The sequence below is a fragment of the Takifugu flavidus genome, chromosome 2 (assembly GCF_003711565.1).
Source record: "Takifugu flavidus isolate HTHZ2018 chromosome 2, ASM371156v2, whole genome shotgun sequence".
NCBI classification, from domain to species: Eukaryota; Metazoa; Chordata; class Actinopteri; order Tetraodontiformes; family Tetraodontidae; genus Takifugu; species Takifugu flavidus.
In genome coordinates, this window is record NC_079521.1 from 7,671,040 (window position 1) to 7,686,405 (window position 15,366).

The window sequence follows — 15,366 nt, forward strand, 5'->3', positions numbered from 1 at the left end:
TTCTTGTGACAGCTGCAATAAAATGATCACTGTAGTGCGTAAACCGCGCCGACGCGTTGGGAAAGTTTCTGATCCGACATTTCCAACTTTTGAAATTAAATGATCACACAAACTAGTTGTCGCGGGTGTGTGATCTTGATTTTAATACACGATTCCGCAGAATCTGACACACTGTAAGAATTAACGGGGGAAATGCTTGAAAATAAAAGAAAAGGCACAAGTGGCACCACCTTATACTAAATACGGTCCAGACCACATATTTGATAAATGACTGCATACTTCACGACTTCGTGAAGTATGTCCTTTATGTATGTCTGTCTGTCCGTCCTAGAAGAAGCCACAGAAACGGTTGTGATGTAGGTCAGGAAATAATGACGCAATAAGACTAGGAAGAAAAGGCAAATATCCAATTTTACCTGCGTATTTACATCTGTATCTTATAATACCACTATTCAAACCTCTGAAAGTATTTGACTTCGAGAGCAATAGTTTTTTTACATTTTTGAAGCTTTTATATCGGCTGTATGTGGTGTGATTTTATTAACTGTTTAACATGTTTAACACAGCATCTGCTGGAATTAAATATTTTCTTATTTACAAATGTCGTTTTCAGGCTGTTGACACTGCAGAGTAACCTGTGACTGCTGATGTGTGCTTTACATTAAAATTATGCAGCAATATTAACAACTGCATGAAATTCATGCGGAAAAAATGGACTGAAGGCAATGATGTATGCTGCTACATGATGAACCTGTGACAAGGCACATACATAAATGGCTGCTATATCCCATTATGGGATGCTCAATAAGGTGCTTTAAATGTGGACCAACGAGGAAACATATTTGCAAACAGAAGCAGTTCTGAATTACATCAGGTCAGAGACTGTTAGACAGGTTTCCATTCGTAAATTACAGAGGAAACGTAATGAGCAACACAAAATAACCAAAAGCGAAAGTATGGAGGACCGAGTCAAAACATATTCAGCTTAATTGTGGAGTCATTGCTGGTGGGACGCAGGAGGGAGGGTGTTAACACAATATATTTGTTTGTCTGACGTGTTTAATCTGCAGGCGAGACATAAAATCTGTGGCAAACTACAATCTTACAAAATAATAAGTTGCTTAGGTAGCCTATATAAGAACAGTTAAATCTTCCTAATACGTGCCTTTCCTTTTGGTAAATTACATTTTTCATTAAGGAGGGGCAGATGATGGGTGCATCTGAGGGTTTGCATAATCCAAAACAGATTTTTTATAATCTATGAATGAGGCACACATGTGGAAAAGTGGGGAGGAAAAACAAGCTATGGTAAACATGAATATTTATATAGGTTGTAAGTATCAGATGTTGTCTCTTATATCAAACTCAAACCTATTAGTGCACATTCATTCAACCCCCCCCACCCCTCTTTTGTTATGGCTCATTGATCTTTTGTGGGTCAAGTTGCTGCATCTGTTCTCTGCTCTTTTCAAGTCTGTGGGCCAGTTGGCAGCCAGTCGCAAATGGTAGGTGCTCTGTTAAAGTATAGGACACGATCTAACCCCCATTAAACTACAGGTGATCAAGTGTTGGAGCCATCTGAGGCAAGTTTGGACAGAGGCAAACTTTACATTTAAACGTTATATGCTTTGGGCATATGATTATATACTTTCTACCCCAGTGATGGGCAGAAGATGACATATTCCTGCTCTTATAGAAGGAAGGACCCACCTCCCTTGTTGGTCAGGAAAGTGATATTTACCAGTTGACCAAATTACGGGATGACTTTGCCACTGTTCAATCAACATCAACTGAATCAGCTGAATGCTGGAAAATATGGAGACACTGGAGTCTATTAGGGCATCGATGAGAAGCAGTGACTTTTAATGCCAGTGTTTTTCAGAGGCTTGTTTTCTTAACCATGCTGTCTGAGGGGTGGACTGTTTAAGTTGTTACTGTTAAACTGGTTTATGTTGGGAGGAGGTAATATTCTCTCTCTTTGAGGGATTTGATCTGACACAAGCACTCAAGATTCATCTCAACAATTTGATTATATGAGACTTGAGAATAAGGATGCCTCTGAGTTAATATCAATGTGCATCCATAGAAAATAAATGTAACAACAACAGAAGGCATCTAAATCAGTACTTTGCCCTGTGGTCTTGCAAAAGAGCCAGGCTGGAGGTGCCATTTGATGTGTCCCACGCTGGGCATCTAAAGCTCATGATACAAAGTCTTTGTGGCAGTGGTTCTGAGTTCACATGAAGGGGACAATATGTACACTTCATTACATTTTGTCAAAAGGCGCAATGAAATGTGTGTGGGACATTGTTTCTGTGCATGTCTCCATCCATGGAATTTCTGATTACCAATGTTACTACAAGGCCTCTGCTAATGAGTTTTGTCAAAGACAATTATGGACTTGGTGGAATGGCCAAAGCAAGCATGAAAAGCTGGTTTGTGTGGTTTGGGTATATTGCACTGTGACCCATGCTTCTTTCTATACCCTGTGTTTGACCCGCGTTGTTTGTGTCCGAAAGAATCCGGGCCCCCGCTCCATCATTGATGCTCTGCTAGAGGCGGAATAATCTGCTCCAGCACCTTTGCCCTTTTCATATCAGTGCCCAACTGGATCCCGGTGTGCCAGGCTCAAGCGCGGCCCAAAGTGATCTTAGTGCTGCTTTCTCCCAGGGTCTTGTTTCATATGTCCCAAGACGATTCTGGTCCTGACAATATACATCATTACAATAGGTTTTTTATTTAATTTCATCTCAATAAAGTAGGCCTACATTACTCTTTGTCCATCTGTACCTACAGGAAAATGATAATGCAAAGTTAATGGAAAATACAGGCTTAAACATGTAAAAATGCCCCAATGAGATGATAAGAGCCTGAGATTCATGAAAGTACGATGGAAAAAATGGTAGTTAACTGCCGGTAGCAGAAGGGCTTTCTTGTGTAGCCTGAATCCCTGCATTGTGCACATGCAGGCCCTACTGTGTGTGTTCTTGTTTCTGTTACCTTGTTTGTTCTTTTGTTTTTGTCTGCTGGACTGGCAGTTTACTGGTCCTCACTTGAGGCTGCTGTTGCCAACATCAGAATAATCTTGTGTGTCATTTTAATGCCCTTTAATAATCCCCCCAGCATCTCATTTTTAATCTCTTGTTCTCCTTCTGTTTTTCTTCCCTTTCATATTTGGCATCTGTTGGCCTTTAGCGCCTGCTGTCTACTTTGTCCATCTCTGTAACTTTTAAAAGGGGTCACGATGCATACTCTCAATTTAAGCTAAATTTTATAAATTTCACTTGAATGAGAGATAACTGAGTCACGAAAATGATTGAGATGAATGAGATGGCTGTGGAATTATTTTTGCAGCCAGATTGGATGAGAGTGTTATGCATAATCACTGTGACAGAGACAATATTTATTTTGTTCTCAATGTTAGAAAGCCTAAATATCATAGGTCAGAGCAGAAGGGCCAAACTGAATGGCAACAATGACTAAACTATCCACTTATTTTGAAAAGAAGATATATTAAGGGAGAGGATTAATGTATCGCACCTTAAACCCTGGAGCTGAAGCAGCGGCAGGACGACATACTGGGTGTAAATAGGCTATGAGTGGACTGACATGGACTCATTGAAACAATAGGGGATTGGGAAATAATGCCAGATCTCATGGGTAATGGCATGGTCAGAATAAACAAAATAGATGCTGCGTGTCTGAATGCATCAACAACTCAGGTTGCTATCGGTGGTGCAATCATCAGGGGGATTTTTACCTAATGTGCTTCGGACCTTAAGTCCATGTAAGCATATTTTAAACACAAAAGAATCTTTGTAGAATCGAGAAATAATATTAAAGTATACAAAAATAATGATAACCGTGCACTTCAGCAATAAGAGCCACCTACATTGATTCATATAATGTGGAGAAAAATGAGATTTGGGTCAAATTTTTAGCTGAGTCTGCCTTGTAAAGAGTCAGTCTGCGCTGACACTAACTTTTTGTTTCTGTGAAGTTATACCAGCTCCTCAGTCCAGAGCAGTTTATTTGGACTGTAGACAGCAGCAGTGCAAAACCAGTATTCTGCAATGTAGCAGCGGCGTTATCAATTCTCCTCAATTTATGTCTCCATTTTCGTGAGCTCTGCCCCTGCCAACCAACCTCTGCAGGTTTGACAGATGAAATCTAGCATGTGGAGACAGCAGCTTGTCTCTCCAGGAAACTTTGCCCATGATGGTTTCGAAGTCAATCCTCACAGATGTTCTGTGCGATGAGGAACTGTAGCATAGCACCAATAATGAACATTGTCTTCTGCCCGAGTATTTCCACTGCATTAGATTTATTGGCATCACACAGACAGGAGGAGACCTTGCAGTGAAACGATGCAAAAGCATGTTGACGGCAGCGCTCTTCTCCAACAGGCTCTGTGTGAAGTTCCCAGGAAGGAAGGAATAGACACTGGTGTGTAAGGTCAAACGGATGCTAAATACGATGATTGACCAAACTTGTGTGATGTCTACATCAATTCTCTCTAGATCTTTAGAGGCAGAACACCGTCACTCATGTGGAACAAATACTAATGTGCTGCTGGAGTCAAGTTTTGATTTAAAACCCCAAACATAGCATCTTGTTTATGAATGTTCTGAAACATATAATTAAAGTTATTATTATTATTATTATTATTATTATTATTATTAATATTAGTAGTAGTAGTAGTAGTAGTAGTAGTAGTAGTAGTAGTAGTAGTAGTAGTAGTAGTATGTGAATCTTAAATTGGGCATGTCCAGATAGTTTAGAGTTAAATTATTCCCATGTTTAAACGCCTCTGCACATTATCTTCAGTTCGTCCACTGGGCCAAAACCCAGTGGATAAATGCCGAACAGAGGAAAAAGCCACCAACTTAGAGATAACAATAATATCACAACGCCTTAGAGAGCCTCCCAGGTTTAGACTGCCATTGAAATCGTTGTCATGTCAGCTGACCCTTCTACCATCTTTTACTAGAGCTGTTTTATAAAACATTTATGCATGGAATTATGTCTTTTAGATTAGCATGCCCTTGTTCAAAATGAGAGTTAGCTTGTAGTTCACTGAATGTAAAACATGACTTTGTTCCTAGCAAACAAGACCAATAGGCCCACGGGAAGCGACATCACCGTAAGGCCCATGATGGGCAAACAGGTCAGCTGACAACAAGGCGGTGTTGTGGTGATGATTGCCATCAAAAAGGACAGTTGAAAGGCTCCTACAGCAGCAGTGTACAGGAGAAGAGGGAGCCACGCAGGGAGGCGACAGAGACCACACGTTTTCAAAGTTCGCTACTAAACGCTCATAAAATGCAGGTCTCTATTATTCACGGGTGGGATTTCTTTCTATTATGGCGTGCAGGCAAACAGTTCAAACCCCTGAGCTCTGTCAAATGATGGAGTATCATAATTACACCCTTTTTATTGGCCATCTTATTCCAGCTATGACTGATGCAGCTCCCAAAACCCTAAGTGCTTCCATTTGCACTTTCATGTGGCAAAACAGGCAGAGGAGCCACAAATCGCCTACATTTCAAAGGTGGGCTGGCAAATATTTATTGCCTGATGGGGAGTCACTTTTAATCAAGTCTGGTGACCTGTTCCTGCAGAATATGGCGGCTGGAACATGCTTATCTCCTCTGTAATAAATGAGCCTTCAAAAGGCCCACTATGCTGGCATTATGGGGCTGTCTAAAAATAATATCTGACACATTTCCTTGGAATCGCTCATAATCAAAAACCTAAAAAGATCCCTGCTGCAACACAGCAGAAACAAATCAATGACCTCCCTCTACTGGTCAGAGGCCAAACTACAGTAAAACGGATTAACAGCTGTTGGATTTGTCGGTTGTAGCCAAGAGGTTTGTCGTGAATATGTTGAAAATGTTCAAAATTAGGTTATGTGAAAATTCCTGTGGCCTTCTGAACACATTCATGCTTTGATGAATTACATCCACACACCATAAGGGCAAGTATAAAAACTGATGTAATACATTCTAAGGACAAATTATCCCCGTCCCATGAGTCCAAATCCTTTTAAAACTTTGCTTGTAGCGTTCAGTCAGGACTAAAGACAAATCCCGTCTGTTTTAAAAATGCATCGTAAATCCTCTGTTTATTACTATGGGCAGCTGAGGATGTGATGGATGGCACGGGGAGCCAGGAAAAGATCTGTTGATGAAGCTCTATTAATAGAAATCACCTCAAACTTTTCCAACTTTGCATCCAAGTCAGTCAAGATAAACTTTTGCTTGCGTATAACGTCTATACTCCCATCCTCATAATCCCACACTGCGTTTTACGCTGTCTAGCTTGAGATCTAGATTTATGACACCAATATGTTCTTTTCCATGCTTTTAAAGCCTACGAGGCATTATGGGAAGGCTCCCTTAGTGAAAACAGATATTTTCCTCCATAATAGGAGTTATCGAGAGAGTGATCCTTAAAAATGAAACCCATAAATCACGTCCCTTCACCATTGTGCCATTAACATGAACATGTTTTTGTCATTTAGATCTGACTAATAGCTTGAGCTTAAGGCTGTGGCCATTGGGAAGAGAGACGCTTGTTTCTTCTTGCCAACAGAAGGTACACTGTGAAAGCCGAGTTTGTCTTGGTGATCCTGCGCTAATGTTTAAGTTTTCTGATGGCTCTATATTGGGGCTGGTTGTGGTCTTCCAGAAAGACCCCGACTATAAGCCGAGCATTTTGTGCTCTACAAAACAGAGCAGATGCCAGCACAGTACATATTAAATTTGTTACTAATTTTAAACTTGGCATGGTGGACCTCACTGTTGCCACGAGCTCAGTGGAAGCAGGCGGGCTCGGCCCCACCACGACCACAACCACAATACAAACAAAGCATGTGGAACATCAGCTCCCAGTGTAGTACTGACAGTAAATGTTTAGAAAAGGAAGTTTTAAAAATAACCCAGTGTAATAAAATTTGTAGGAAAAAGGCACCTGGCAGGATGTTCACTGCTATTTTCTGACTTTTATACAAGTAGAAAATAATAGCTTGAGAAGTACAATCTAAGCAAAAAGGAAAGAGTAGGTCGCGTTTGTGTTTCTGCTGCTGAGAAAGGCAATTGTGTGTCTGGAGCGGGAAAACATATTTACATCACTGTCTGAAAGTGATTTCATAGGATGACGTGCTTAGTTTTATGTTGTAATGATATTCTTATGCATATTATGATCTTTGTCTTTTGATGCATTAAGTGAATTTAAGTAATAAAAATTTTCAGGACTTAAATTACATGACATCATCATATTACAGTCCGTAAAGTGCAGCCATCATTTTCATCACTGGCTACAGTTTAGCTATCAAAATGACTCTGCAAAAAGAGAGTTACACATATCACAGATGCTATCTACCTCAGATTTTTCCTTTTAAACAGCCAGAGCCCATTTTTGCTTGTACTTTCTAGTTCCCAAATGTCAAGACTTGCTAGAGTTTAAACATTTATGCTCATTTCCTGTTCTAGGTATGTCCACTTTTTTGCCTGTGGGTTTGTTTTTCTCCTTGAGGCTGATTAACTGTCTTGTACATATTTTGTGGTGTTTATTTACTCCTTTTCTCATAGGTGAATTAAACATCCAGTACCAGTGGCCTGAGGGGGAAGACCTACATAATCTGAGTGGAATCAAGTACTTGTACAACTACCTCAACCAATTATTATTAGCACCAGTCAACTACTATTTGTAGCTACAGAGAGACTCTTGTGAATTAGAATTACATGAATCTAAACTGAAACTTGATTTCAAGTGTAATGTTGAAATTGTACCCTCTAAAATTATATAATCCATTTGTTGGGACACTGGGACAAAAGTTACAATCAGCATGTTGAGTATAAACAAAGAACAAGGGCCCTAAAATATGGTACTATTGGTAAATGCTTTGACCAAAAGGTGACCAGAATAATGAGAGGTCACATGTATTACTACAGCTTTCAGCATCAGTCACCTCTGAGCTTTCAGCCACAGCAGGGAAACAGCACCTGACGCTTTAGTGTGTTGTTTCATGTGTGTCTGCCAACTTGAAGCTGGCAACTTTGCCATGTCCAAAGAGATGACACCTATAGTCTAAGTGGCTGTGTTGAGCAGGACGGGGCTGCTGGCCTCAGCTGTATCAGTCACCCATGGAACTGCAGTGACCTCTAGAGACAGTTCTCCACACATACAGAGGAAGGCAACCTGAGCTGTTCGGCACAAATCAAGACAAGGTGAGTGTGAGATTAGAGATCAGAGTGATTTTTGGACACGTACGAGAGTGTGCAAAACAGCTGCACTATAAAAGGCCTGCAGACATGAGATAAAAACAACACTCTAAAATGTGCGCCTGTTTTGAAGTGCATTCCAGTACTCGTGTATTCTTCTACATTTAAATAAATACATAAACCCCTGGGTCAGTCTGCATCTCCCCGATCAATAACGCAGAGCTTGTGTTTACAACTGTCCTCAGTTGAGCTCAGTTCGCTGAAGCTGAAATACTTCTATACGCTGGGATACCCATCCAATCAATGATTCTGTCTCTATTGCTATTTACTCTCTTGCCATCTCCCACACACCAGTTGTTTGATTATTTGTATAATCATTTTTATCATGAAGAATCAGAGAGACACATGATTTTTCATCATGATTTAAAATTTGACTGCCTGAAGATGCCGGTTAAACCCTTTGAAGCATTATGCGGGAGGCCAAATATAATTTTATGGTTCCATTTCACAAATTCAAAATGTTTTGATAAGGAAGCAGATGGAGATACACATTTCCAGCTCATTCTGATGCACAAAACACCACACAGACAGCCACTGAGAGTATTACCTTCAGCTGCACAATAAAAGTAGAGACTATAGCTTAGAAAAACGATTATACGGCACCTTCAGACATGCCAAAGGATTCGACATGGAGGATTCCACTGCAAAATTGCCAAGGTGGAATATTATCCTAAATAAAACATATCAAACGTAGCCATGAATCAATATCAGCTGCAGTCACAGTTGAAGGGAAATGGATGCTTGATTCAACTCTCTGCTGAAGAACACAGAGTAGACCCATCATGAAAGTTTGGTCATTTATGTATTCATCTGGCAGTCATTCATTCATTCATACTCCCAACAGCAGTAAAGAGACTTCATATGGGTAGTTATTTTTGTTATCATAATTGTAATTCTGTGTGTACTATAAAAGTGGATGATGGAGGATACATGGTTGGCTGGGGATGTAAATAATGGCTGTGGCGGACGGCTGTAAAGCTGCCTACTATTTTCAGTGTCAGAATAAATAACATATGTGCACATGCTCAGCACGCATTGACTGAAACCTGCTTTGTTCTGTGGGGTCAGTTGGTGATGTTTACAGACAGGAAGTCACTCCATTTTTATTGAACTCACTTAGAGCTCTGACTTTTGTAAGATGGGGTTTTCCTGTGGGAGGGGACAAGGTGACAACACACTCACCCCAGGTGGAACCGCAGTCCCTTGTGTGTGAATATACTGTACAGTGTGTGTACAGTACATGGGCTGGTGCACAGATGCCCCGAGAGGTGCCATACGGCCGAAGGCTCATTAGAGCTCAGATGGAAGACATGAATCAAAGGAGGAGAGGAAACAATCAATCTGCCTAATGGGAATCCCCTGTGAGGAGCGTGGGCCGTCCATCCCAGTGCAGCTGTAGCCTTTCTAATATGTGTCCTCCCAGCTTAAACAAGCCACCAGGTCGTCTCCAGACCCGCCGCACTCACCATATTACACCAAACCACACAACACGCTTTTAGAACAGGGGCCTCCTGTGGTGCATGTGGGTGCTGAGTGGGGGTGATGTGGTTTCAAAGGAGGTGTCTGTGAGTCCTGTCTCTTTAATGTCATGCCCCCTACCACACACACACACACACACACACACACACACACACACACACACACACACACATGTCATCCATATCCTTTGTAGCAGGGCATGACACCCAGCTAGATGTGTGGGTCTATCAAGGAAGCAATGGAGGATTTATAGTGCGGGGAGCGCCTGTGTTGAAGGAGGCAAAGGGAAGTCATGTGTTGACTGTCAGTGTGTGAGGCTGTGGCCAACATTAAGTCGTGATTGTTGTGGCAAAGCGGTGCATCATGGAGGTTGGGTCCCCACTCACAGGTTACCTGAGCTCTTTCCGCTCCAGCTTTATATTTCATATTGCTTGTAAAAACTTTAAGCTGGTGCACTCCACCAGCCTCTTTACTATTCACCATGGAAGAGTGGTTTAAAAATGAACTTATGCTAAACAGAGGTTGATTTAAACCAGAAGCTGACCCCTGACCTGGACTTAGAGGATAATGTCCCAGTCAAGGAGAGTAAAGTCCCGTTACCATCTATGAATCAGGCCCCCACCAACATTATTTCAAAATTGCTTAGTTGCATGGAACTCCCTTTAGTGCTGAACGGACTTTCATAAAATTGATTTTCTGAGTACACCCTTTTAGCAGCTATAAGCTTGAAATATGAACCCTTCATTGCTGAAAGCATTTCATTTTTTGCCCCTGTGACTAATGATCCAGGGATGAAGTGTGTTTGAAATTCTCCTCGGAAGCCATTTCCATAATTAAACACTGCTAATTATAGAGCTTTGGCTGACTTTAAACAAACAGGCGCAGTTGCCGAGCATGCTTTCACGCCTTCCATTTGGAAATGTATGCAAATAGCATCCGTGTCGGGTGTTTTCTTCGATAGACTGACAACGTTAAAACACACTGCTAATGCTGACGAAGATCACACGGTAACGCTGTGAGTCTTGCTGAGAAGAAACTGACAAGCCATGGGTGGTTTGCAGGAAATACCCTGAACAGGTATGATGAGGATCAAAGCTCACGCGGCGGTATCAGATGATTGAATGTGTTCGCATACGCGTGTTTGTGTGGACATGAATATGCATTTATTCATTATTATGAGTACCCTACGGTGAGGGAGAAAAAAATAAACCTCCTGTGTTGGCCAACAAACACTCCCGCATTGTTGATTTTAGTGCTATGATACTGCTCTTCAATTTATCAGCCTTTGACAGCAAGCCACTAGATGCCATTATATCAGACAAATGAAAATTATATATGAAGATTAACATCAAGTCATTTGTTAGGGGGAAAATAACACTGCTAGGGAATAGACAGGGCACAGGACCGAGAGCTATGCTGCCAGTAATTCACATATCAACAGCATTTAAATTATTAAAAAGATTGAAAATCATAATTGCCCATATATTTTTCCCATTCTTCTCCACACAAATGGCGCGCCTGGGGTACTTGACATTCACCAGTGGTTTGTAATGTAAATTACAGAATGTATTTTCTCCATATCTTAACAGTGGATGGAGTGATTGACTACTGAATAGAAGCAAGCTACAGGTGGGGGTCAATTATCGTTAGAATAATCGAGCATCGGCGGCTGCCTATCCCGGCTATGAAGTGTGACACATTTTTATCTCTATGCATTTCAATGAAGTCAGTCTGGTACATAAAAGGTTATCACCAAGGAAACATATTTGCCTAGGCACAAGTTAAACAGGCAAGTGAGATCCGCATAGATATTCAATTTAACCAGTCAACCCTGACCTATAAATATTTCAACAAAACCCAATGAGGACCCCTCCCTCCACCTCAACCCCCTTCTTCGCGCCTTTGATCCAATTCCATTTCGGCAGCGGGAGATATGAGGGAACAGTCGGAAGAAGGACGTGGGGAGGAAAGGGGGGCGTGGGGAGTGAGAAAGGAGAGTCAAGTGTATTGTAGCTTATCTTTTAAGAGAGCTGTTTAATGCATCAACCGTCGACTCACACAAGGGACGGGGTCAAGCGGAAGGAAGAGACAGATTTACACTGGAGGCCACTGGTGACTCCAACACTGAGCAGAAGCCATGGACTAATCCATAGTTGTGAGCTGACAAATCTGGCCTGACATGCTACTCTGTAACGTGGTAGACTCGGTGGATGGACATTAATCACACTGTGTGCTTTGCGTAGGTAGAGGCACATTGGGGACACCTCAAAGTGAGCTGGAGGTTATACATGCAAGGGGATTAATCAATACAGCCCCATCGTAATGGCCAGGCGCTGCGGCTTAAAGCCCCAACGGTGCCAAACACGCCTCGCCTAAGTCCTGCTCACAGATCCATGATGGCAGAAGCATGCACGCACCTGTCCAATTCTGATTCAAGACAGTGTGAGAGACGGGAGCACGAGGACACTTCAGGCAAAAAGGTGGAGCAGCTTCAAAACTAATACATTCATCTCCGAACTTCCTGCCAGGAAGGGATCATTGTGTGTTGCGTAAACAGAAGTAAACCCAAACAACTGGGGATAATTACACGTGTCACCTTAATACCACTTCATTTCTGCTTGTCATAACTGGGGTTGAACAATGGTTTGGTAATAATATAGTAATTTGCCTCTGGGTGGAGGACATTCCTTTCCCTAAGCTGGGCAGAGTTAAGCGATCAACATTTCTATTGCACATTTCATAGAAAATAATACAAATAAAGAAAATCCACTTTGGCTTACAGAGCCTTCTCGTGGCCACTCCTCTCGTGCTACAATGCCTTGCTGTGGTGTGACTACACCACTGCCTCGCCAACACCAAACTGACAGGCCCTCTCAGCTGGGAGTTATCAGGGGGGGTTGGAGGACGTTGATGTGTGAGATAACTGCAGTCACCAGCAAAGATGCACAAAAATACTGGCTCAAGTGTTCTGTCAATGGCCAACGCCACCCTCCTGCTTCATAGGAGTCTGCCACCCACAGAGACCTCGATGAGCAGCACCCCCCCCCAGCCCTGGCTGACAGCAGATCTGTCAGACCTCCCGCCCATTCGCTTGATACAGTCAACCAGGACTGGTAAAGCGGGAAGCAGACAGTGTAGCAGGAGGTGAAAACTCCAGCTATTTGTCAACGTGGCGCCCGTGTCAAAATGTCAGGCCCAGGGACATTCCCCGTGCAGCTGGGCTGTTAGCTAAGGAGACACGCCGTATGGTGGAAACAGGAGCATGCTGTCACAGACCAGACAACCTACCCAAGCCTGGCAATCAAGAACCCCCTTTACCTCTCTTTATTCAAGACTATTTCCTCCATGAGCACTGACATTTATCTAGCAGCAGTCTTTTTCCACCGCTCATCTCTTGGCCCATTCCATCTCAGTCTGTCATCCTCTGTTTTTATGGGAATCTTTCAGTCTGTCACATTTTCCCTGCTGCTCATAATTCAGCAGTCTTTCCTTATCACGTCCTTTCCCCCGAAATGAAAATGAAATGGCTTCAATCGAAAAAATATTGACCTGTCTCTCCTTCATTTGCGCTGTGTTTTTCCACAACTTTCAAATACAATATGGAAAACTGAGAAAACTGGAGAGGACAAATAAACAGGGAGCCATAGATTCAGATTCAGCCAATCACGACCAGCGTGATGTTATTTCAAAATATTATCCTCACACTGAATTCTGCTGCTTGTGGCAGATTTGCAGGTTGTCAAAAACATCCATTCTGTTTCAAATCTCGCTTGGCGAAATAGTAAACATCTTAGTGTTTGCTTGGAAGTGCCAAGTGTGCTGGTAATTTCATTGTCTTTCGGCCCGGAGGAGACGCACTTCTCCGCTCCACTCCCAGAAGATTAAGAGCCAAAATTACAATAACAGAAAATCAAATCAAGTAACATATGAAAAGCGAAAAAACAACATTAACTGTATTCATGAGCGACAAATTCATTGCTCTATCTCTCCTTAAGCTTCTTTGACTTGGCATTTACTCGGAGAGGGTGGAGGATTTACTGTGGCAAAACGCAAACAGCGTATTTATGGGTCAAACACAGCCTAGCTGGCTTTATGGCAGCTTATGACCCTTTTTTTCAAGAGACAGCACAAATTCAGTTTGATAGCAGTTTGATAGCACTTAATTCTGATTCTTAATAGGTCATACTGTAAGAACTTTATAGGATTGGTGCATGGTTGGGGGTGTGTAGGTTTTTCATGGTCTTGACACCGTTGTAATGTTTGTGCATGGGTGTGTATGCATCTTTTGCTGTTCTATCTCTCCGTAAGTCTGTCCATTTCATTTTTTTTTCACACCCCTCCCTATGTCCATCTGGTACCTTTGCTCCCCCTCAGAACGTGGGCCGATGGAATTCCCTGGCCTAATTAATGAGCAGACAGTCGCAGACGGCCAAAAGCTCATGCCTGTCTCCGTGCACCACCGTGCCTCAGGAGGCCCTTTATTGAAAAGGGAAAAAATTAGATTCACTGGGCAGAATTTACCAGGCAGCAACATGACATGTCACAATGTGTTGTGTTAGCAAGGAGAAGAGCTAAAAGCTGATCAAAGAACTTTGAAAGCCACAAAATATTTTGTGGTTTTACATCAATATGTGGAACCCCAACATGTCCTATACATGTAACATCCACTTTATTTATATATCATTCACACCCACACACTGGCACTACTTCAGACCATTTGGGGAATTCTTTTTTATATGGGCAGCAGATATCTCCTCTTCATTGTCACAGAGGCTGCAGTCTTGATCGTGGCAACACGTAGTTTGGGGACGTGCACGTGAGGCAGTGTGTGGGCTCACCTTTTTTTAAATGGGCAAATCAACTGTATTTTGTGTTAGGATTTGCTTGTGTGTTTGTTTCCAGATCCTCCCCGTTGCTCTCAGGCTGGATGGGTCTGACCTTCTTCTGGCTTCTGCTTCCAACTTCACACACCCTCGTGATCAACTCCCTCACCTGCACAGTTCCTTACTGGCCTTCCTGTGTTGATAATAGTGCATTAAAACTGGTTTGGGATTTTTGCCTGCTTTCCAGCCGTGGTCATCTGCAGTCCTGTGTCTCAGATTCCTGTTGTCTACAGGCTTTTGTTCCTGCTCTGCATCTTCCTTCATTAGTAAAATATTTACCCTGACTCCCTATTTGCATTCTGTATCCGGCTTTCAGCATGTGCTGAACATTTTCCTCTCCTGCAAGATATGTAGGTTGTTTTTTCCATTTCTGTTCAGAAGAAATGCCATGAAAGTATGTGCTATTTTCTCCAGAGCTGTGACATTATTAGCCATCAGGGGCATCAATCTCAGTGACTTAATGACACATCCAGCCCATGAATCTTTCAGCTCCCTTCCCAAACCTAAACCAGGCATGCTGGGACTGTTCCTGCTCAGCAGCTGCTGGAGCAAGGCTGTGCTGGAGTCTGGGCAGATTTGCCAACTCCAACACTTTGATCTCAGCTTGTGGAGCAGATAGCTATGAGGCTGGGCCTGGATCTAGCTCTGCTGGAGTCTTGATACTGTACTGCTGAAGCCATAAAATCTGGCCTGTCTGCCACAGGCCCACCTCCTCG

At 42.4% G+C, this 15,366-nt stretch overlaps 1 long non-coding RNA gene across 1 annotated transcript in view; it reads right to left on the reverse strand.

The window, feature by feature from the left end:
* Positions 1–15,366, reverse strand: part of LOC130516116 (uncharacterized) — a 53,221-nt gene that overhangs the window by 14,478 nt on the left and 23,377 nt on the right. The window lies entirely within an intron of this gene.